The sequence below is a fragment of the Pristiophorus japonicus genome, chromosome 1 (genome assembly GCF_044704955.1).
Source record: "Pristiophorus japonicus isolate sPriJap1 chromosome 1, sPriJap1.hap1, whole genome shotgun sequence".
Classification (NCBI taxonomy): Eukaryota; Metazoa; Chordata; class Chondrichthyes; family Pristiophoridae; genus Pristiophorus; species Pristiophorus japonicus.
The window spans coordinates 40766105-40791048 of NC_091977.1; the positions used below are offsets into that span (position 1 = coordinate 40766105).

Sequence of the window (24944 nt, forward strand, 5' to 3'; positions counted from 1 at the left end):
ACGAGTTAGCGTTTTGCAGTTCACTCTGTGAAGCATAATTGTTAACAGATGCCCATAAAGCTCTTGCAAGCACAGTGCAATCTGTTCTTTGCAGTAGGTTGGGACGGATGAAGAGGCTGTAAATCTCAGCACGGCTATGTCAGTGCTAAATCCAAAGTGGGAGCTGGTAACAAGGGTATGTGCAGCACCTTTCCATGAGAATTGAGTTGTCTGGTTTCATTTTATATCCTGTGCTTTTCCCCTTTCACTCCTGAAGGTACTGGTGATTCATGCTATGCGTATCGAAAGAATCAGAGAATCAGAGACGTTTACAGCACGGAAGGAGGCCATTTCGGCCCATCGTGACCGTGCCGGCCAAGAAGCGGCTATCCAGCCTAATCCTATTTTCCATCTCTAGGTCCATAACCCTGCAAGTTACAGCACTTCAAGTGCATATCCAAGTACATTTTAAATGTGGTGAGGGTTTCTGCCTCTACCACCCTTTCAGGCAGTGAGTTCCAGACCCCCACCAACCTCGGGGTGAAAACATTTCCCTTCAAATCCCCTCTAAACCTGCTACCTAATTTTAAATTTGAAGAACATTAAAGAAAGAACTTGCATTTATATAGTGCCTTTCCTCACCTCAGGGAGTCCCAAAGTGTTTTACAGCCAATGAAGTACTTTTGAAGTGCAGTTACTGGTGTACTGTAGGAAAGGAGGCTGCCAATTTGTGCACAGCAAGCTTCCACAAACAGCAATGAAATAATGATCCGTTTTAGTAATATTGATTGAGGGATAAATATTGACCAGGACACTGGGGTGAATTCCCCTGCTCTTCTTTGAAATAGTGCCGTGGGATCTTTTAAGGCCACCTGTAGACGATGGCAGCCATTCAATCTCTCACCTCAACAGACATTTTTTCATGTATCAGACTGGACGTATAGATGTCAACAGGCTAGTGGACTCTGGGGAGCATTACAACCAAGTCAGATCCTGTCCTCACACAAATATCCCCATTAATGCTCATAGACCTCAACACTTTGCAATGAGAAGTGGGAACTGTTGGGTATGGAGAAAGAGTCAGACTGAACACTGAGCTCAAAGTGAAGTGTGGCCTTAGTCTTTTATTGCAGGTCTCCAGAGTGCCTCTCCAACATGTGAAGCCTCCTTAAATACTTGTGCTCCCAAGGGATTATGGGATCCCTTGGGACTCCAGGGGATAAGCCCTCTGGTGGCTGTACAGAGTAAATACAAGTCCACATATATAACAGGAACCATCGCTGATTTGTCTTTCCTTTCGTAACTCAGGGTATTGCAATGTCACCACCATCACGTGACCAGCCTAGACCACCTAATGCACCATAAATTATGGATTGAAGCCGGCAACTGCCATGTTAGCATCACCGCACAGAATGCAGTCAACCCTTGGGTCGGGTGACCATATTTTCCAAACCGAATCCACACAAGGTGGGAGTACAGCAAAATGGCCAGCACAGCATGCAGTGCAGTATGGCTCAAGTGATCAGTGGGGTCTTTCCTCCGCCGCTCTGCATTGTGGGAAGGCGGAGCCGCCATCGTCACCTCCATTCAACCAGCTCCTGAAATCCCATCCTGAGCTCAAACCATGCGGGAATGAGCCAAGAATCTCCCCACTCGCTCTCCCGCCACCCCCCTCCCCCCTGCCCTTCCTGGAGTTTCTGCACATTCGCATTTAAAACAGCAAATGCTCTATGCAGGGACGAGTTTTCAGAACCGGGACTCTTCCAGAGACATTGTTTGCCTGGGGACACAGTACCTAATCCAGGCACTGTCCCTGGAAAACGGGGATGTATGGTCAGCCTACCTTAGGCCATCAGGAAAGCCAGCTGGAATGCTTCACTCCTTAGTATTCCACCTGGGAGCTTGTTGTAAATGCCCTGTCCTCTCCCTGCCAACTATGATGCAGTTGAGTGTGAATTATGCACAACCAGAGGACACAGATTTAATATGAATGGCAAAGGAACCAGAAGCGAGCTGAGAGGAGAATTTTATTTATGCAGCGAAACGTTATCTGGAATGCGCTGCCTGAAAGGCTGGAAGAAGGAGATTCAATAGTAACTTTCAAAGGGGAAATTCTTAAACAGTTGAAGAGAAACATTTTACTGTGCTTTGGGGAAAGGGCAAGTGAGTGAGACTAATTGGATGTTGGCAGAAAAAATAGAAAAGCAAATTATAATTTAAATGGAGAAAAATTGCAAAGTGCTGCAGTACAGAGAGACCTGGGCGTCCTTGTGCATAAAACACAAAAGGTTAGTATGCAGGTACAGCAAGTAATCAGGAAGGCAAATGGAATGTTGGCCTTTATTGCAAGGGGCATAGAGTATAAAAGCAGAGAAGTCCTGCTACAACTGTACAGGGTATTGGTGATGTCACACCTCGAGTACTGCGTACAGTTTTGGTCTCCATATTTAAAGAAGGATATACTTGCATTGGAGGCTGTTCAGAGAAGGTTCATTAGGTTGATTCCGGAGATGAGGGGGTTGACTTATGAAGATAGGTTGAGTAACTTGGGCCTATACTCATTGGAGTTCAGAAGAATGAGAGGTGATTTTACTGAAACTTGTAAGATAATGAGGAGGCTCGACAAGGTGGATGCAGAGAGGATATTTCCACTCATAGAGGGAAACTAAAACTCGAGGACATAGTCTCAGAATAAGGGGCCGCCCATTTAAAACTGAGATGAGGAGGAATTTCTTCTCTGAGGGTTGTAAATCTATGGAATTCTCCACTCCAGAGAGCTGTGGAGGCTGGGTCATTGAATATATTTAAGGCAGAGATAGACAGATTTTTGAGTGACAAGGAATAAAGGGTTATGGGGAGCGGGCAGGGAAGTGCAACTGAGTCCATGATCAGGTCAGCCATGATCTTATTGAATGGCAGAGCAGGCTCGAGGGGCCAAATGGCCTACTCCTGCTCCTAGTTCTTGTGTTCTTATGTTCTTAATTGGACAGCTCTTTCAAAGAGCCGGCACTGTCACAATGGGCCAAATTGCCTCCAACTGTGCTGTGATTCTAACCTGCTAGACTAAGAGCCACAAGGCTATTGCCAGAGCTTTTGGCCCAGCTTAATATTGTAATTGATATACAACATTCCTCTCACTAGTGCAAATTAATTGTAATTTTTGCGTGGGGAGGGGATTGAGGAGGGAGGCGGGGGTGGGCGGAGTTGAATTTGAGTTTACATGTCCTTCAGTGAGTGCTTGGATTCATGAATGATATCTATTTCTTACTAGGCCTCATTTAGGTCAACGCCTGGTTGATTTTGAATCGAGACGATTGCCAAATTGAAGACGGCAATAACAAAAAAAATAATTTGGCTGCAGCAGTTAGCTTGGGTTGTGATGAAGCTTCAGAGATTTGAAGCATCAGGACGCCATCAAGGGCATCTTTGAAGATTTTCTTTTTTGCAGTTCAGTCCCGCTGACCGTGGACTCTACTTCTACGATCTTGGCCACCATAGCTGGCATGATCAAGGCTGCGCTTGGCGGGGGGGGCCCTTTTAACGTCCCCCCGCCAGCCACAATGCCAGCCGCAGCTCGTTAAAAACACCTGAAGCTGCGGAGCTTAAAAGGGCAGATTTATCGCAGCCCGACTTTAACAACTCTTCCGGGATTGGAATCATAATTCTGCCCGAAAGGGGGATAAGAAAGAACAAATTAAGAATGTTAGTTTGTTCCACAAATATTAATTACCATCTGCTTTATTCCAGTGCAGCTCTTTCTGACTGACATTTGTGGTATCAAACTGGTAGAAATTTGCAGAATAATGTTTTTTTTCCTGTCGCTGTATTTGGCAACAAGATGTATGTTTGGAAGGCTTTAAAAAACATTCCATGTTCAAAGGAGGTTTGAGTCTTCTCAACATTTATCATTGAAAAAGTTGAAATCTTCTGCAGTTTTGATTGTTCAAATTAGTTTCAGTTTGGTAAAATCAGCAGTCTCACTGAAGTGAACGGAAGCATAAAATCACCAGCAAAAAGCAAGGTGTGGAACCCCTGCCTACCAGTAGTTATCTACACAATGTGGTGTATTATTGAGCCGTGCGGACTTGAAGCATCCACTGTTCATCCCATGCTCTACACTGAGTGAACTGGTCTCGGCTGTGGTCGTAATAGGGTGTCGGTGATTCAATTCAGGTCTGGGCGAAAAGAATGCATTTTGTATAGCGCCTTTCACGGCTTCAGGATGTCTCAAAGTGCTTTACATCCAATGATGTACTTTTTTAAAAAAAGTGTAGTCACTGTTGTAATGTCGAATAATAGCAGCCAATTTGCACGCAGCAAGGTCCCACAAACAGCAACGTGATAATGACCAGATAATCTGTTTTGTTATGTTGATTGAAGAATAAATATTGGCCAGGGTTAGGGTTAGGGTTGGGGATAGCTCCCCTGCTCTTTTTTGAAATAGCATCATGGGATCTTTTACATTCACGGCTCATCCGAAAGACGGTGCACTGCAGCGTCTGCCTAGATTTTTGTGCTCAAGTCTCTGGAGTGGGACTTGAACCGACAACCTTCTGGCTCAGAGGTGGCCACCAACTGAGCCACGGCTGACACCTGCAGGGATATTAGCCGCTGTCTCTACTCTGGTCACTTTGCAGTATTACTGCTGTGGTTGAAAGTTGGATGAGGATGTAGTTGAGCGGTAACACTTCCCATGTTTCAAGAGCTTGGTGACATTTGCTGTCAAGGCATAGCATGAAATATATCTGCCTTCCATAGAGTCCATTTTTGTGTGTGCGCACTCATTAGGCGACCGGTGCCATTACTGGTGAATGTAGCATGTTTCACTTCAGACGTCAAGTGTCTGCATCAAGCACACATCGATCAGATCTGTCACAGTTGAATCCAAGCAAGGTAGCCTTCACTCTTCATAAAAACATGCCTCAGCTCCATCCTCATAAGAGTGCCCCCTATTATACCATTGTGGCATTTTTCCTATTTACCACACAAGCCACCCTTACTCTTGCCTGATTGATGTTACCAGTTAATGATGAGAGAGCTTCCACAGATATGGGGTCAGCATTTAGTTCTATACCATTGACGCCCAGCTTTACCTCTCCACCACTTCTATTGACCACTCCAATTCCTGTGTTGTGTCACATTGTTTGTCTGACATCCAGTCTTGGATGAGTCATAATTTCCTCCATCTGAACATTAGGAAGACCGAAGCAAAGTAACGCTCACCCATCACCCATATCCTTGCTGATCTACAGTGGCTCCCCGTCTCCCCATATATTAAATTCAAAATCCCCATCCTGCTCTTTAAATTCATCCATGGCTTTGCTCCATGCAATCTCTTCAGGCTCCCGCAACCCCATATCTCCCTGAACTCTCCTTTTCTATGAATCTATTCTTTTGTTTATCTCCCCTCCCTTCACCCTACTATTTGTAGTATACCTTCAGCCTCCTGGGTCCTACTTTCAGCTGTGACTCAGTGGGTAGCACCCTCGCCTCTGAATCAGAAGGTTGTGGGTTCATAGGCCCACTCCAGGGACTTGAGCACATAAATCTAGGCTGACACTCCAGTGCGATACTGACGGAGTGCTGCATTGTCAGAGGTTGCTGTCTTTCAGATAAGATGTTAAACCAAGGCCCCGTCTGCCCTCTCAGGTGGAAAGATCCCATGGCACTATTTTGAAGAAGAGTAAGGGAGTTATCCCCGGTGTCCTGATAAATATTTATCCCTCTATTAACAAAAACAGATTATCTGGTCATTATCACATTGCTGTTTGTGGGAGCTTGATGTGCGCAAATGTGCTGCTGTGTTTCCCACATTACAACAGTGACTACGTGCCAAATGTACTTCATTGGCTGTAAAACGCTTTGAGACATCCGGTGGTCATGAAGGGCCATAAATGCAAGTTTTTTTCTTTCTTTCTTTCCTTCCTTCTTCCTTCCTTCATTCCTTCCTTCTGTCCTTCTTCCCTTCTTCCCTTTCCCTTCCTCCCTTATCCTTCCTTCCTTCCTTTATTTCACATCGGACCTTTACAGTCAGAAGACAAAAGGAGACAATGAAAGCTCATTTCTAACCAATAGTATCAATCAGTTCCCTCTCTTTTTTTCTGAAGCACCAAATGTTAAAGAAAGAAGAAAGATTCACATTTGCATAACGCCTTTCACTACCATTTCTATGGCACCTTTCATGACCACCAGATGTTTAAAAGTGCTTTTCAGCCAATGAAGTGCTTTTCAAATGTAGTGACTGTTGTAATGTAGAAAAAGCAGCAGCCAATTTGCACTCAGCAAGCTCCCACAAACAGCAATGTGTTAATGACCAGATAACCTGTTTTAGTGATGTTGATTGAGAGATAAATATTGGCCAGGGCACTGAGGATAACTCTCTTGCTCTTCAAAATAGTGCCATGGGATTTTTTTACATCCACCTGAGAGGGCAGACAAAGTCTCTGAAAGACAGCATCTCTGTGACAATGCAGCACTCTCTCAGCACTGCACTGCAGTGTCAAAATGATCCAGATGCATAGAATGAAAGTGCAGCTGTAACCTTCATTTCAACTGACAAAGCAGTCCTCCTGACACTTTTAGGTTGCAGGTCTGCTTTTACTAACTCAAGGATCTCTGTGTAAACGCAGCCTTCTCTCAGTCTGCATCACTCAGGTGCAGATATGAATGCCTGACTCGATATACCTGACGTGGGTAAGGCCTCCTGCCCATCATCCTACGTGCTCTGAGGTTCCTCATGCGATGACGTTGAATCAATTGTCTTCTCTGCAGCACCATCATGCAAAAGGCTTGCACAAGGTATGGCATTGTCAGTATTGCCCCCATGATTAAATTGTACCTTTGCAAGAAGCTCAAAATAGCAGGAGAAGCTTCTTTGTTCTCTCTCTCTCCCCAAGATCGACGCCCTAGTCTGGATCCAGAGACTAGATTTTGTGGTCAAGTCCATGGAGTGGGGCTGAACCCACAATCTTTTGGCAAAGCAGTGAGTGCGCTCCCACCGAGCCACAACTCGCACCAATGTTAATTGAAACGTCTAGTCAAGGCGTTGAATTTTAGAAAATCTTTTGGGTTAGAAATTCAGCTCTCGGCGATAATTGTATTTTTTCGCCCAAATTATTGTTTTGGCAACGCAATCACTATGTGGCCATAAATTCAAGATTTAATTTGCACAGTGGTAAAAATCGGCATTGCACGAGGATTCGGGGTGCAAACCGTGAATTGTCTGCAACTTTTCTCCGAGGCCAATACCGCTGCGAGTTGGGCCGAGGGAGGTGGGAAAACACAAAAAAAAAATTAAAAATCACAAAACATTCACAAGACACTTAACTAGCGAATTGCTGCAAAAGAATTAAAAAATAAAAAATGTAACTTACTTTTTTGCAGGTCATCATACTTACCTCTGATCTAAGGGCTGCAACACAGCTTTTCCCTTGGCAGTTTTTTTCATCCTAAATATGGATGCGCACAGAGCCAAATTTTTGGCGAAAGCGATATTTCGAATCTTGCACGGCGGCGCTCCTCTCTCCAGCAGTGTTTGAAAATCACCGCCGCAAGACTTATCCGAATTTCCTGCCGCACCGTCTTTTGCCAAAAATGGCGAAATATCACTAAAAAACCGAGCGCAGGGTTGGCGAATTTTTAGGCCAAAGTCTTAATTTAATCTGAACATGCATCCCCAAAAGGAGTTTGTGCTAATTGCAGCGATATAATTGTTATTTGTCATTGGAAAAAGATTTAAAAATGAAAACCAATGGTTCAGAATCATCATAATAGGCAGTCCCTCGAAATCGAGGAAGACTTGCTTCCACTCTAAAAGTGAGTAAAAGTACAGTCCAATGCGGGAATTACAGTCTCTGTCACAGATGGTTGCGGGAAAGGGTGGGTGGGGTGTCTGATTTTCCGCACGCTCCTTCCGCTGCCTGCGCTTGTTTTCTGCATGCTCTCGGCGACGAGACTCAAGGTGCTCAGCGCCCTCTGCTCTTCCTCCACTTAGAGTGGTCTTTGGCCAGGGACTCCCAGGTGTCGGTGGGGATGTTGCATTTTATCAAGGAGGCTTTGAGGGTGTCCTTGAAATGTTTCCTCTGCCCTCCTGGGGCTCGCTTGCCATGTAGGAGTTCCGAGTAGCATAGTGAAGGTATCATGCACTTAGCTCTGTCTGTCTATCAAGGGACAGGAAACTAAGACTGGTAAATGGCGTTGAGTTACAAATCAGGTGTGTTCTAACTGAATGGAGGAACTGGCTCTTGGGGCTAAATGGCCTACTTTTGTCATTTAACATCTTTTAACTTTTGATTTTGATGAGTAACTTTGGAACAAATATAAATTCTTATTCCAGCTGCAGTGCTGGGCATTCAAAGTATCAGGGTATGAAGCTCCAATAAACCATCCTAACTCTTGGGGAAAGAATTCAGAGATACGTCCACTGGCTCACTCTGCCACTCGATGGCTGTGCACTCCCATTCATTTTAATGGATGGAAAATCGAGGACAAGTCCTGCCCGAATTTTTGATCGGCACTGCCGGTGGAAGAGGCTCTGGTTCTGGAGCATGAATTCAGAAAACTGTCCCCACAGTGTCAGAGCTCACACATGAAAATTGCCCACTTGGGTGCCGTGCCCCAGTAAAGGTTTCAGCGCCTTCTGGAGATAAGGGTAGGTAGAGGAAGGAAGAGTGGGGAGAAAATTGGTGATGCAAAGTAAGTCCCAAGCTCCCTTTCACCCTCTACTGCTGAATATAGATGAATCTGTGAAGTATTTCATCGAGTCTTTATATTTCTCAATTACCATCAAACTGCAACAGAGGAAATTCAGTTCAGCTGACAAATGGCATGAAATCATTTTGACAAGAAAATCTTTATTTGTACAAATGCATGCTCAGTAAATGTATTTTCTAGTAAATGGCATTAGTCGAACAAAGCTGTCAACATTTTATGTCAGCTGTGGTTTTTACATTTAAAACTGAGCAATTAGTTTGGTGAGTTACATTGTATATTAAACCAAATTTTAACATGTACAACTCTTTTTCCTTTATCCTGGAATCCTGAAAGAAGGCCTCATTTTATCAGAACGATTCTGGACACATCTCTCAATTCCTTCTCCATATAGGTTTATTGATGGGGTCTTTATACTGGATGCTCTGGTAACCTAGCACTGCAGTTGAAATGAAAATTCTTATTTGTTCCAAAGTTACTATTCTGAATCAAATCTATTTTTATTACTGCAAAACCCAGTTTAAAAAAAATCATACTGGGCATTCCTGATATTTAAAGCATGTAACCACAACAACAACAACTTGCATTTATATAGCACTTTTTCACGTAGTAATACATTCTTCACAGGAGCAATTAACAGAGCAAGTTTGACACCGAGCCACATGAGGAGATATTGGGACAGGTGACCAAAAGCTTGATTAAAGAGGTAGGTTTTAAGGAGCGTCTTAAAGGACTACATGCACGAAGAAGTAAGATTTTACAGATATTGCCAAGATGTGGACAAGTTTGTACTGTTGAGTTGGTGGCAGTTGGGTGGAGATTCCACGTGATGGTCACCAGCGACAGAAGCATTGTACTCGGGTACTCCAATGGATCTGAATTGCTCAACTCATACGTTAGCAATTTGAAAGACTCATTTTATGGCACAAAGCTGGCTGTAACAATCTGTCTAATACTGCATCTATTCGCCTAATCATAGGATAGTGCCTTCATCTAACAACCGGAGCCCATTTCTTTATAATGTCAGGTACATTGAGAAACATAATAGGCTTGCTTCCCTGTCTTGACTTTATATCGCTGCTCCTTTCCCTAAGTAATTGACAGGATTTTACTTTTTCCTAATAATGAGGGTAACTGACCCTTTTATTAAAATAATTCCATGATTACTTCAAAAGCTGCAACACCAACAGCGCATTTTCTAGCTATTAAGGGAAATAAAGCTCCGCGGTGAAATTATTTTTTCAAACTATCCGCTATTCTTCTTCATGTGGATGGCAATTTTGTTTTGGTTGGAGGCGGGGGTGGTTGCAAATTCAATGATGGTTCAAATGAAACTTCTGCTTGTGTGATTGGAAGTGTATGAAATGGCGGAGAAGAGCCTGGTTTAGACAAGAGAAAAGACAAAGGTTAAAGGTCTCTTTTTACTGACATGTTTCTGTCTGATTGTAGTCTGACAAGGGAATGGAATGCATCACTAAATTGTTCCATGAAAGAGATATGGTCTGAGGAGAGCAACGTGACAGCTTTTAATGCAGACTGCATGCTGGAAGGGTCACATAGCTAACCTGCAAACCCACAGTGTAGCCAAGTTTACGAAAACACATCACAATAAAGACATATTGAAGACTTGCCAGCTGGGCAGCAAATTACATGTAAATGTTCCTGGTTTAAAAAAAAAATCCTTCAAAATACAGGTTCGCATTGTCTCAGCCTCCATTAGACATTTTATAAAGTGGAAATGATTACTTAAAAAATTGGCTTCCTGGACTATTCCTTGGGATATTTTGGAACGTCTTAATATCCAAGGTATCCTGAAATTTATGTTAAGAAGTAAAAATAAAATTCTCTGCCTCTGCGAGCAGTTTCTGTGTTCTTTCATGTCGTCTCTCATTCCACTACCTATTCACCAACCATCACACGATTGCCCCCCCACTAAGCAGGCTGCGGACTCCTCTGCGTCTGAAGTCCAAGGTTAGCCATCGCTTGGTGGGAAGAAATGTTACTCACACGAAAGCTACAGTTGTCGAGGGGGGGGGCCGTCACTAACCGAACCATTACAAATCGCTATTACAACACAACTGATGAAATCCATAACCCATTGTGGTCATGGACTAAGTTGGAGCTTGAGAGATGCCAAACGTCACATGGGTAGTGATGGAGCACAAGAAACCAATGAAAGGCTTGGATTTGACAGCTTCTGATGAAGTGATTACTCAGGCTGAATGATTAATGGCTTATTTTAAATTCTGTAAAAACCAACTATAACGTTTAGTATAAAATTGTGAATGTAATCCAGTGTATTTGGAAAAGTGAGGACAGAGCACAGAGTCTGCTCTGTGCTTATACTGATGTGGGACTTGGTAACTTTGGACTCATTACTTTTCAACTGAACTGTAACAAGCACTTTCTTAAGATCTGGAACATGTGAGCTATAGGCAAACCTGAGAGAGAGAGCGAGATGCTACCTTCGAACTCCCAGTTCCTCAGGAAATGTTTGATCCCAGTGGTCCTTCTCCTTGGGCAGTCCCGTTCCATTGAGTGGTGGAGCTCATTGTTTTAATGATCATAGAATCAGCATAGAGGCTATTCGGTCCACCGTTAAAAACAGCTTTCCAATTACTCCCATTCCCCTGCTCTTCCCTCAGAGCCCTGCAAATATTTCCTTTGACCTCCTGTGAACCAGCAGACTGACTTTTTTTTTTAATGGTTTTTCATAATAAACCATGTGATCAGCTTCAATTTCTTGTGTGAACCGTTCCCTCGATGTTTTCGTTATAAGCTCATGGGTGCAGTTCCTCAATACCCAAGCACCATCACAAGAATGGGCATAAGGCCAGCCAAGCTGGAACTAAATGTGTGCCCAGGCTGAGAGAAACATTACTGGCAGCAGTAATTCAGCCGTTCGTCCTTCGTTTTTTGGGAGTGCAGGGAGCTGGGTGAGGCTTAGGTTTAGGGATGGGGATGTCGAATTCCGGCCTCCTTCACTGTTTGCAGGTGATGTTGAGGTAAAAAAAGAAGGAGCGGGTGGCACAGAGAGGGCCATGTCCAGAGTTTGTCTGCTGCCTTTACAAGACTCCCCAATTTCTACCTTCTTAATGCGTGTAAGAGACATGACAGTGGAGCTACCAACCTGGGTGAAAACTTACTACTTGCATTTTTATGAAAATAATAACATTTCATATGTGGTACGCAACCATAAAAATCAACAAGATCTCAGATTAAATTCTCTGCTCTGTTAGTCACCCTCAACGAGACCAGAAATGAGAGCACTGCAGTTGACCTTAGTTTCACTCGTGAAAGGAATAACCAGTCAGGGTACCAAATCTTGATTGCTATCTACAACAACAACAACAACAACTTGTATTTATATAACACCTTTAACGTAGTGAAACATCCCAAGATGCTTTACAGGATTGTGATGAGATAAAATAGTTGACACCGAGCTGCATAAGTAGAAATTAGAGCAGGTGACCAAAAGCTTGGTCAAAGAGGTAGGTTTTAAGAAGCGTCTTGAAGGAGGAAAGAGGTAGAGAGGCGGAGAGGTTGAGGCAGGGAACTCCAGAGCTTGGGGCCTAGGCAAAAGAAGGCACAGCCACCAATGGTTGAACAGTTATAATCAGGGATGCTCAAGAGGGCAGAATTTGAGGAGCACAGATATCTCGGGGGCTGGAGGAGATTACAGAGATAGGGAGAAGAATGCCACTGTGAACGGAGTAGTGGAAAGCGTGCCTGCATGAACTGATCTGTAGGGTAGAATTTTCCGCATAAACTGAGAGGTGATGGAATAGTGCCATCAAGATCTTGAGAGGAGAAGAATACCTGCATGAACTGGGAAGAGGGGATAGGATGGCAGCATGAAATGAGGGAAGAGAGGGCGTGACAACTTGAATTCAGTGTTCGGGGGAGAAAAATCTCAGATGGTGAAAAGATGTTTTTTTTTAAATCTTCTGACAACTGGGGGCTAAACTAGGCTCTCTAGCATCCGTTTTTTAGCAGCTAGGCCGCAAGCTAATGCTCGAAAATGGGGTCCAACATGTGGCGTGCATTTCCAACGGGCAGTGCATTGGACACCATCTTAGTACAAGAGTTTGTGCGCGCACATTGAACGACCGCTGGTAGCGTGCAGTGCAGGCAGATTGCAATGTCAGCCAGCACTTTCATTTTTGAACTCCATGCTCCAGCTCCATGCTGCTGAACATCATGTTAAATGGAATAAGGGACCCCACACCAGCGCTACTTAAAGTGATCATGAGCTACTTACAGATTAGTGGCTGGATTATTTCATCTTGCAATTGGACATGTTTTTGGAGCTTTCCTATGCTTGCTTAAAGTTTTACTAGACTACAGCGAGTGGTCTGGCTGGTGCTGAAGTACTGTTCTTCAGTTCAAAGCTTGTTCTGAAACAAGTAGCTTCCAGACATGGGTGGGCTGGCAAGCTTTCCTCTGGGGATTGAGAAAGCTAGAAGAGGGAAGAGAAGGGCTCTCAGCAGAAGTCCATATCCGCCGAGGGTCTTTCGGGAGCAATTCTCTAACTTGAACTTCAGTGAGGACTAATGCATGAGGCATATTTGCTTCACAAATGAGGTTGTGACTGAAGTCTGCCATGCTTGCAACCGCGAAGCAGGGCAAGGGCAGCATTGAATGTGGCTGCCAGTGTGTGCAAGCTTTGAGTGTGGGTGTGAGGCATGCAACAGTACTAAGTGTGTGAGGATGAGGTAAAGCATATTAATTGAAGGGTTAAGTGCTAATTGATAGATACTGTTTGGTAGGTGAGTAATGGTGTCGTGAATTGAGCAGTGGATGAGGCGAGTGGTGCAGTTGGTAGCATATGACATTTGAAGAGGAACTCACTCACCTTGGCGACACGTGTCAGATCATTGAACTTCTTCCTGCACTGCGTCCATATTCTTGGAGCAACACTCCTGGCATTGGCCTCCGCTGCTACTTTTTCCCACTGCCTCCTGAGCATATGTCTGGAGGGCTTCCTGTCCCTCTGCAGATACAGGATGCCGCTCCTTCTTTCCACCTCTTCCATCAAAACCTCAAGTGCATTGTCTGAAAACCTTGGTATTCGTCCTCTCGCATTTTCAGTCATTCTACATTTCCTACATTACAACAGTGACTGCACTTAAAAAAAACTTCATTGGCTGTAAAGCACTAGGGGATGTCCGGTGGTCATGAAAGGCGCTGTATAAATGCAGGTTTTTCTTTATTTATTCCTCAAAGTATCACAGAACAAATTTACTTTTCAAAAAACTCCCTCCACTTCTTGCAGCCACAATGCATCTCCCATTTAAGAGGTGCAGGCTGCCTTTAAGTAGCATTCGCCACCCATGATATCAGGTCCCCTGCTGATGCGTGCAGTCAACAAATAGCGTGGGTAGCGCATGCAGAAATAATTTAAATCAGCAGGCAGCATGAATTCACCCCACCCCCGCCACTTGTCTCAAGTGCACTGTTTCATCAGATACAATCAAAGTTTTTATTTAAATTTTTATTAAATATAAATTCTTCATTTTGAATACATCTGAATTGAAAGGAAGCAGCATATCATGTGGGATCCAATTAGTCCCACTCTCACGCTCTTTCCCCATCACCCTCCTGGCCAATATTTCTCTCTCAACCAACATCACTAAAACAGCTTATCTGTTCATTAACTTGTTGCTGTTTGTGGGAGCTTTGCTGTGTCCAATTTGGCTGCCAGCTTTCCCGACAACAGCAACTATACTTCACAGGTCCTTCATCGGATACAAAGCTCTTTGGGAGTCCTGAGGTTGTGAAAGGCGCTATCGAAATGCAAATTCTTAAAGTTAGATTTGTGGTTCTACCTAAATTGGATAATTTAAGTCAGCCTCAGCTTAAGCTGCTACAGGGTACAGGAGAACGGATGAGTTGATCTCTCTTGAAACAACACAACTTTCAGCACCATACTATGAAACAAAACTGTTACCTAACAGATGAACAGAACATTTTTTTAAAAACTATCGCGTCAGCAAACCTCCTGCACCTGTTGTTTTGTGAGACCATCTTTAAAAGTAACCATTTCATTTTTTTTAAATGAGACCGATGATTGTTTCATCGTTAAACACATTCCTCTGACATCAATGCTGTTAGTGACTGTGCTTCACAGGACTACTGCAGTGACACAGCTTTGTGAACCTGCTTGAAAGCCAAGAATGCTGCACATAAAAGGTCACTTATGGGTGGCATGTTAACAAGTCCCCATAGTCTCTTGAATTCAAGGTTGTCACCAGGGCAATTGCAAATTGAAGGTGTGGGACCAGTAATTGAAAAATATTTGCCACATCAACTGATAAATGGAGTGCTCGATGTGTGTGTGTGTAGTTCAGGCCAGCTGTTCAAATCATTAAGCACTTTAATATAAGAAAGCAGTGGGGCAAATTAAATGGTTCCACAGTTGATGATTATTTGAGCTGCAAATGCAGTGCTCCCAAGGTCCAGGAAATCTGCAGGACTCCTCATTATTAAATATTTTTTTATTAACTTTGAGAATATTTTATTAATATTGATGCCCAACATGTTTGGAAAAAATGTATCCATAAATGCAAATGGTATTGAAATGAATAACTTCTGTTCGGTAGCTTAATTGAAAAGATCTCCGAATGGAAAAGTATCAGGTTTACGATGATTAAAATATGCAAAAACGGTCACTTGCTTGTCCTCTTGGACAGGGAATGGTCGATGTTACAGGGGGCTGCGTAAGATTCCCTGAACTTGCAAAATGGGCGAGAGGGGTGGTGGGGTGCGGTTTGGGTGGGAATAACTCAACACCCAATTCGTTAGTGTAAGTATGTGCCTATTATAGATTGTGTCAATGCAAAACCTTCTTAAAATGTGTTCACGATGCTGTCAAGGCGTTTTTTTTGCCCGTTCCTAGTTGCCCTGAGAGGATTAAGAGTCAACCACATGGTGCGGGACTGGAGTGACTTGTAGGTCTGGACAGAGGTGGCCGATTCCCTTTCCTGAGGGACATTAGTGAACCAGTTGGGTTTTTACAACAGTCCGACACATTTCACCATCATTTTCTGGTGCTAGCTCACAAATTACTGCATTAATTGAATTAAATGTCACAACTTGGCATGGTAGGATTCTGAACTCACCTACCTCTGGGTGGCTAGTCCACTCGACTACTGTATCCCAATGACCTTTGCATCAGCCGTGACCTCCAGTGGCAAAGAACTGTAAAAAATGGGAAGGGAGTTGAGTAAATAAAAATATTGGTACTTAAGGAGCAAAGTCATTCTGCAGGGATGGAATCGAATGGGGTCAATAAGGGCTTGGAGCAGCTTCTGCTGTTACCATAGCAACAGCATTGACTCAGTTGAATGAAGGGTAACAGCAGAGATGTGAATCAAACTTCGTATCTTTTTCTTACCATAAATCTATTTTTTTTGGCACTGGTATCTTTGGTCCCGATATGAAAACTGGAGGGCTGTTAAGTGATGGAAAAGAGTTAGGGGCTGAAATTGCCCCTCCGGGAAAGGCCCGTTAGCAACTCTTGGAGGTTAAGGGGTTTTCGCCCGGGCACGGCTGCCAGAGCGCGCCCCCCCACCCCCTCCAGAATTGCCCCCAGGGCTCCAGCGACAAAAAGTGATTTGCACCGCGCTCCGCGATTAGCGCAGCAGCATGGCGCATACACGGCGATGACATCATCGGCATGCTCGTTGACCACTTATTGCCCTGCGCCGACCCCTTTGCACTCCTCGGGGCGAGAAGCTGTGGTGGTTGGGCCACCCCGGCTGCCCTTAAAGGGGAGGTGGTAGCTCCGAGGGCACCATCTTTTTTTCTGCCAGCCGCCTTTTCAGGCAGCCCGACAGTGGAGGCGACCGGTGTCACCGGGCCGGCAAAATGCAAACCGCCGTCCCCTCTTGGTTGCCGGCCCACTCGCCCAGCCGACAACCTCCCTGGTGACACAGAGGGCACTAGGAATGAGGCTGCAGAATTCGCAGCGGTCCTCTCCTTTAAAAGAAGGGGTGAGACATTGTGACGCATCAGTGTGACGTGGCACATCAGCGCCACACTGGAAGTCGCGCCACAAGCGTACCGCGAATGCCCGGTTACCGCCCCAAACATTATTTTGCTGCTAAGAGGCCAATTCTGCACCAGTGACGTCGCTTCCCTATATTTCAAATTATGCGCCCCAAACCCAGCGTGGGGCAATTTCTGAAAAACAAGAACATCTTGCATTTTTATAACACCTGTAACACAGTGAAATGCCGCAAGGCACTACACAGGAGCATAATCAGGCAAATAAATTCATACCAAGCCAAATAACAACAACTTGTATTTATATAGCGCTTTTAACATAGTTAATCCTCCCATGGCACTTCACAGGAGTCTCGTAAAACAAATTTGATGCCGAGTTATTAGGGCAGATTGGTTGATCAAAGAGGTAGGTTTTAAGGAGTGTCTTAAAGGAGGAAAGAGAGGTGCAGAGTTTAGGGAGGGAATTCCAGAGCTTAGGGCCTGGGCAGCTGAAGGCATGGCTACCAGTGATGGAGCAATTAAAACTTGGGGATGCGCACGAGGCCGGAATTGGAGGAGCATAGATATCTTGGGGGTTGTGGGGCTGGAGGAGATTACAGAGCTAGGGAGGGGCGAGGCCATGGGGGGATTTAGAAACAAGGATGAGAATTTTAAAATTGAGGCATTGCCGAACTGGGAGCCAAAGTAGGTCAGCGAGCACAGTGGTGAAGAATGAACGGGACTTGGTGTGAGTTAGGACACGGGCAGCTCAGTTTTGAATGACAAGTTTACATAGGATAGAACAGGGGAGACTACCCAGGAGTGCATTGGAATAGTCAAGTCTAGCGATAATAAAGGCATGGATGAGGGTTTCGGCAGCGGATGAGCTGAGTTAGGGGCAGAGACAGGCAATATTACTGTGGTGGAAATAGGCGGTCTTAGTTATGCTGCTGATATGTGGTCGAAAACTTATTTCAGTGTCAAATATGACACCAAGGTTGCGAACAATTTGGGTCAGCCTCAGACAGATGAGCGAGAGAGAGAGAGATGGATGAAGTTGGTGACTAGGGAACGGAGTTTGTGGTGGGGACCGAAAACAATGGCTTCAGTCTTCCCAATATTTAATTGGAGGAAATTTCTGCTCATCTATAACTGGATGTCAGATAAGCAGTCTGACAATTTAGAGACAATGGAGGGGTCGAGAGAAGTGGTAGTGAGGTAGAGCTGGGTGTCATCAGCGCACATGTGGAAACTGACGCTGTGTTTTTAGATGATGGCGCCAAGGGGCAACATGTAGATAAGAAATAGGAGGGAACCAAGGATAGATCCTTGGGGGACACCAGAGGTAACAATGCGGGAACGGGAAGGGAAGCTGTTGCAGGTGATTCTCTGACTACGATTAGATATATAAGAATTGAACCAGGCGAGTGCAGTCCCACCCAGCTGGTTGACGGTGGAGAGGCGTTGGAGATGGATGGAGTGGTCAACCGTGCCAATGGCTGCAGACAGGGCGAGAAGGACCAGGTGGGATGTTTGCCTTTGTCACAGTCACATCGGATGTCATTTGTGACTTTGGTAAGAGCTGTTTTGATACTTTGACAGGGGCGGAAATCTGATTGGATGGATTCAAGCATAGAATTCCATGAAAGATGGGCACGGATTTGGGAGGCGACAATGTGTTCAAGGACTTTGGAGAGGAAAGGGAGGTTGGAGATGGGGCGATAGTTTTGCGAGGATGGAGGAGGTTAAGGATTGGTATTTTTGAGGAGAGGGATTGATGACAGCAGATTTGAGGGAAAAGGTACAGTATCTGAGGAGGGAGAACCGTTAACAATATCAGCTCACATGGGAACCAGAAAAGGAAATCGGTGGTCAGCAGTTTAGTGGCAATAGGGTCAAGGGAGCAGGAAGTGGGTCTCATGGACAAGCTGAGCACAGAGAGGTCAGGGGTGGAGATCGGAGAGAAGCTGATGTGAGTTTAGAACTAAAAAAGGGACCTTAGGACAGGTGATCAAAAGCTTGGCCAGAGAGGTAGGTTTTATGCAATGTCTTGAGGTAATGTGGAGAGGTTTATGGAGGAAATTCCAGAGCCTAGGGCCTCGACGGCTGAAGGCATGGCCAGCAATGGTGGGGTGAAAGTGCATAAGAGGCCAGAATTGGAGGAGCACAGAGTTCTCAGCAGGTTGTAGTGCTGGAGGAGATTACGGATAGGAGGGTTTTAAACACAAAGTTGAAAATTTTACATTTGAGGCATTCCTGGACTGGGAGCCAGTGTACAGATCACAATGGGTTTGCATTTTCACATCCTTCTTGATAATCCAAAGTAACAATTTTGATAAATGTCTGTTGATATGTGGCTTCCAGTGTGATCATACAGGAGTTCTATTGTAGAGATACCCTGATAATTACAGAGCTGAATAGACAAGAAATTTGTTATCTGGTCAGTACTCTATGTGGATCAAGATTAAGGACATCTTAGTGTGATCTTTTTAAGAATCATATTAATCCTGTATTTTCCTTAGTAATGTCACTTCCCGGTTAAAAGGGCTTTTTTGTTATGGCCTTCTGAATCTGTTTATTGTGTCTTAAGCACCCTTATTAAAGCTGAGTGTTATCAAAGTAGGAAAAAGCCTGCAATTTATGATGTGGTTCACTGCACATAATGTGATAATATTTGTAGGTTACATTTACAAGATTAGCCCAGAAACTAGTGGCAGCAGCATATTAAAAATCAGGGCCTGACTTCATATTCCACTGAAATCACTTGTGCATTTTCTGTAAGGGACTATATTTATTCTGTCACTGAATTCGTAACAGCTTCTATAGTAGAGTGTATCCTCAATCTCCGACACCTTCAGTTATAAGTCAGTGGATGCATTTTATCGAAAAGGCTGATTTTCAGGTTGTTATTCGGGCAAATTGACACATTCCACCAAACAAATAGATGTGCTAATCTCCGAATCCATAAATATGCTGCCGAATCTTGACATGTTTAACTATTTATATCAGTTAAAGAAATTAGATTATTTTTTGTACTTGTTTCTATAAAGTGGTAGATGGCAATGATTGGTGCGACTGTTCGATGCATCCCATTGCTGCCTTTTATTCCTTCAAAGCCTCCCGATATGTCATTGTGTTGAAGGATGTTGAATGTTTCATGAGCATTCACTTTCTGTGGATGGCAGAACGGCAGGGCAATGCAGGCCTGGCCTGTTGCTTAGCTCCCACATTGCCCGGCGAGTACTTATTAACAATGGAAGTCATTCATCTGTCCACCAATTGCTTTCATGCCCTAAACGCTAAAAATGATTTCTAGCAGGTATTTGGCTTTGTTTCCGCAGTCGAATATTCAAGATAGAGCTGTCATTGTGTTGCATTACAAAGGAAAGCTTTGTAAGACACGTGTGAACACGTAACCCAAGAAATAACAATGCTGGCTCATAATCATGAACTCAGTGTGCCACACCTGCAGGATGTGGTGTCTGTTTTGTCTTCACTGACTTGGCTGCAGGATAAATATTTGAAGAACCTGCATGTAAGAGCTTTCATTATTCTAAATCTAGTCACTTGCCAAAGGGCATAGACTACACTAAAGATTTGGTGTGTCTATGACTTCAATCAAGATTGCTTGAGGTAATTAAACCTGCACTAAATACACTTTATTCAAGTATTGTTAGGATGTTACAATTGGAAATGTAAGGCCATATTTAAGCCCTTTGCTGTGCATCGATGCTCAAGTCGTACACTGTGACTTGAAGCTTTGTGAAGCATAGACGTAACTGCACTGTGAGCAGAGGGAACAGCATTAAAACCCTGGTATTTGCATCCGTCACTTCTGTTGCAGCTCATCACTTATACCTGCTTGCATTAATGCTTAAAGCCCTTTGGAAGACTAAAATAGAATTGTCCTCTACTCCAGGGACTTGAGCACAAAAATATCTAGACTGACACTAGCAGTACTGAGGGAGTGCAATTCCCCTGGAGGACAGACGCACCAACGTTAGCACCCTCGATCAGGGCAGCATCGAAGCACTGACCACATTCCACCAGTTCCGTTGGGCGGATCACATTGTTCGCTTGACACAAGACTCCCAAAGCAAGCGCTCTACTCGGAACTACTACACGGCAAGCGAGTCCAAGGTGGGCAGAGGAAACGTTTCAAGGACACCTTTAAAGCCTCTTTGATAAAATGCAATATCCCCACCGACAGCTGGGAGTCCCTGGCCAAAGATTGCCCTAAGTGGAGGAAGTGCATCCGGGAGGGTGCTGAGCACCTCAAGTCTCGTCACCGAGAACATGCAGAAATCAAGTGCAGGCAGCAGAAGGAGAATGGGTCAAACCAGACTCCCCACCCACCCTTTCCTTCAACCACTGTCTGTCCCACCTGTGACAGAGACTGTAATTCCCGTATTGGACTGTTCAGTCACCTAAGAACTCACTTTTAGAGTGGAAGCAAGCCTTCCTCGATTTCGAGGGACTGCCTATGATGATGCACTGTCGGAGGTGCCGTCTTTCGGATGAGAACTTAAACTGAGGTCCCATCTGCTCTCTCAAGTGGGCGTAAAAGTTCCCATGGCACTATTTCGAAGAAGAGCAGGGGAGTTATCCCCGGTGCCCTGGCCAATATTTATCGCTCAATCAACATAACAAATAAACAGATTATCTGGTCATTAGAATGTTTCAGTATATGGGGTGTCGCAGTTGTGTGGGGCGGACTGGTTGGGCTGGGTGCTCTTTACCTTTCCGCCCTTGTTCATTGTTCATAGGTTAATATGTAACCTTCAGGGCTGCTGACCGAGGGCCGTGTGGCCCTTTGTCGGTCGGCGCGGTCACGATGGGCCAAAATGGCTTCCTCCTGCGCTGTAAATTTCTATGTTCTATGTTTCTATTATCACATCGCTGTTTGTGGGAGCTTGCTTGTGCGCAAATTGGCTGCCGCCATTCCTACATTACAATAGTGACTACACTCCAAAAGTACATTGGCTGTCAAGCGCTCTGTGACGTCCGATGATCGTGAAAGCCGCTATATAAATACAAGTCTTTCTTCCTTTCTTCCTTCCTTCTTTTTTGTCTTTTAGGATATTGAGCTACATGGTTTGAATTTTCACTTTGATTCGGTATTTAGCTCCATTACAATATTTTAACCTTGTATATAAAACTACAGGACAAATTCTCCAATCCCGTGCTCCCAGAAGGGCCATGCCGATCAGAAATAGGGCTCTAATACAGTAGTGACTATTTTCCAGCTTGCACTACAATCTACCTCGGGACTCCACTGGGTAAGCAAGATCAGCAAATTTAAGCTGTTGTGGCTTACAGTGTGCAACTACTTAATAGTTGATCAGATAAATGCAATTCTTTGAGTCAAAATGTTAGGAACAGATTTGAACACCTCGGGGCTAATTGTAATAGCAGTCCTGGTGATGGTTTGTGAACAAGAAGAACTTGTATTTATGTAGTGCCTTTCACATCCTCAGGACATCTCCTGACACTTTACAGCCAATGAATGACTTTTTGAAGTGTAGTTACTGTTATGTAGGCAGATGCAGTAGCTAATTCACACAAACAGCATTGAGATAAATTGCCAGTTAATCTGGTTTTTTTTGGTGATGTTGGTTGAAGGATAAATGTTGGCCAGGACATCGGCAGAACTCCTCTATTCTTCTTCAAATAGTGCCATTGGATCTTTTGCATCCACCTGAACAGGCAGATGGAGTCTCGGTTTAGTCAAAAGACGGGCACTCTTGACAGTCCTGCACAGCCTCAGTACCACACTGAATTGTTAGCCTAGATTATGTGCTTAAATCCTGGGGGTGCGGCTTGAACTTGTGCTCGTCTGACTCGGAGGTGAGAATGCTACCACTGAGCCAAGCTGACACTTGTGCTCATTACAATTCAGAGGGAGTTGGTGTTTTACCTGACACTTAATTCTCGATTTCGACAGGTTTATGTGTCAATTCACAGCCAAAACGATCAGAAATCTAGAGACGTGGGGCGATTACCAATGAAAGAAGTGTGCTTGTTTAGATTGTTTTTAACCCTGCCGATTGGAATAACGACGAGAATGCCAGTGCTCAGAACAACACAGGCCATTGTGCCCACAACTGCTGGGGTTCGTGGATCACAAAAATAATATTTTGCGCCACTTACTGGGATCAGAATAGCAATTGGAGGCTCCAGCTAGTCTGTGCTGTGCGATGTCTGGCCTAGAGCATGTCACTAGCAAGAAAGGCAAAGCATCTGTGTCTTTTTACTGAGCTTTAGGAGATGGGGGAATTGCTCTAATTTCTCACGCGCAGAGATGGTGCATTTTATTTCTCAATATAATGACCAATACCTGGAACAGGAAATGAGTCCTCAGGGTACAGCACTACATTTGCATTTGTATTACAAGGAATTGTTTAAACAGCACAGTCGACAGCCTGCAGGTAGAGAAAGGATTTCAGTTTCAAAGGTTGAGCAGGTTGGGCCCGTACTCATTGGAGTTTAGAAGAATGAGAGGTGATCTTATTGAAACATATAAGATTCTGAGGGGGCTTGACAGGGCAAATTCTAAGAGGATGTTTCCCCTCATGGGAGAATCTAGAACTAGGGGGCATAGTTTCAGAATAAGGGGTTGTCCATTTAAAACTGAGATTGAAGGAATTTCTTCTCTCAGAGGGTCATGAATCGATGGAATTCTCTACTCCAGGGAGCTGTGGAGGCTGGGTCATTGAATATATTCAAGGCTGAGATAGACAGATTCTTGAACCATAGGGGAATCAAGGGTTATGGGGAACGGGCAAGAAAGTGGAGTTGAGGCCAAGATCAGATCAGCCATGCTCCTGCTCCTATTTCTTATTTTCTTATAATAATAAAGAATAATAACTTTTATTTTTTAGCGCCTTTAACGTAGTAAAATGTCCCAAGGCGCTTCACAGCAGTGTTAACAAGACAAAACAGATAAATTTGACACCGAGCCACAAAAGAAGAAATTAAGGCACATGATCAAAAGCTTAGTTTAAAGAGGGAGGTTTTAATGAGCGTCTTAAAGGTGGAAAGACAGGTAGAGAGGCTGAAAGGTTTACGGAGGGAGTTCCTGAGCTTAGGGCCCAGGCAACTGAAGGTGCAGCCACCGTTATAATGAGGGATGTTCAAGAGGGCAGAATTTGAGGAGTGCAGACATTTTGTGGGGTTGTGAGGCTGAAAAAGATTAGAGACAGGAAGGGGCAAGACCATGAAGTGATTTGTAAACGAGGTTAAGAACTTTGAAATCGATGCGTTGTTTAACCAGGAGCCAATGTAGGTTAGAAAGCACAGGGGTGATGGGTGATCGTGACTTGGTACGAGTTAGGACACGGCTGCTGAGTTTTGGATAACCTCAAGTTTACGTAGTGCAGAATGTGGGAGGCCAGCCAGGAGTGAGTTGGAGTAGTCAAGTCTAGAGGTAACAAAGGCAAGCATGAGGGTTTCAGCAGCAGAAGAGCTGAGGCAGGGGCAGAGGCGGGCTATGTGACTGAGGTGGAAAAAGGCGGTTTTAGTTATGCCACGGATATGTGGCCGGTACCTTATTTCAGGGTCAAATATGATACCGAGGTTGTTCACCCTCAGGTTGATGCTAGGGAGAGGGATGGCAATTAGGGAACGCAGCTTGTGGCGGGGACCAAAGATAATGGCTTTAGTCTCTCCAATATTTAATTGGAGAAAATTTCTGCTCATCCAGTACTGGATGTCAGACAAGCAGTCTGACAATTTAGATACCAAGCAGGGGTCGAGAGAAGTGGTGGAGAGGTAGTGCTGGGTGTCAACAGCGTACATGTTCTCATGTTCCCCCTTCAGTTGTAATGTAACTGAATAGAACACTCTTGTTATGTGAAAGAACATGTCAACGATAGATCAGTGAAATATTCCAGCACTGACCTTTCAGTGCTTGGTCCATCAGGAGTCAAATGTTCGACGAGAAACAGTACACCCAGCACTGGTAAGGTGCTTGACCTGTGTCTTCTCACTGACTGACTCCCTAAACTACACTTTTAAAATGCGCTCCTTTGATTCTGGAGCTTGCAGTCTTGTTCGCAACATACCCACTCCATTTCAGGTCCACCTCACAACCTGCAGAGACAGGGCCGGGATATTCTAAGCCGTGCTTTTTGTTGTAACTTTACGTGTGCTCACTGCCATCTCCATTCCATCAACATGTCAGTCAGAGAGGCTCAGTCACCTGGCTCTAATATCGTGAAACTTCTGACAAAGTGTTCTTATATCATGTTAAAGAAGTACTGCATATTCTA

The 24944-nt window shown here is 44.4% G+C and overlaps 1 protein-coding gene across 3 annotated transcripts in view; it reads left to right on the top strand.

The window, feature by feature from the left end:
* The window catches only part of LOC139262996 (teneurin-3-like), a 924456-nt gene that overhangs the window by 198409 nt on the left and 701103 nt on the right, over positions 1 to 24944 (top strand). The gene's annotated exons all lie outside the window — the stretch shown is intronic.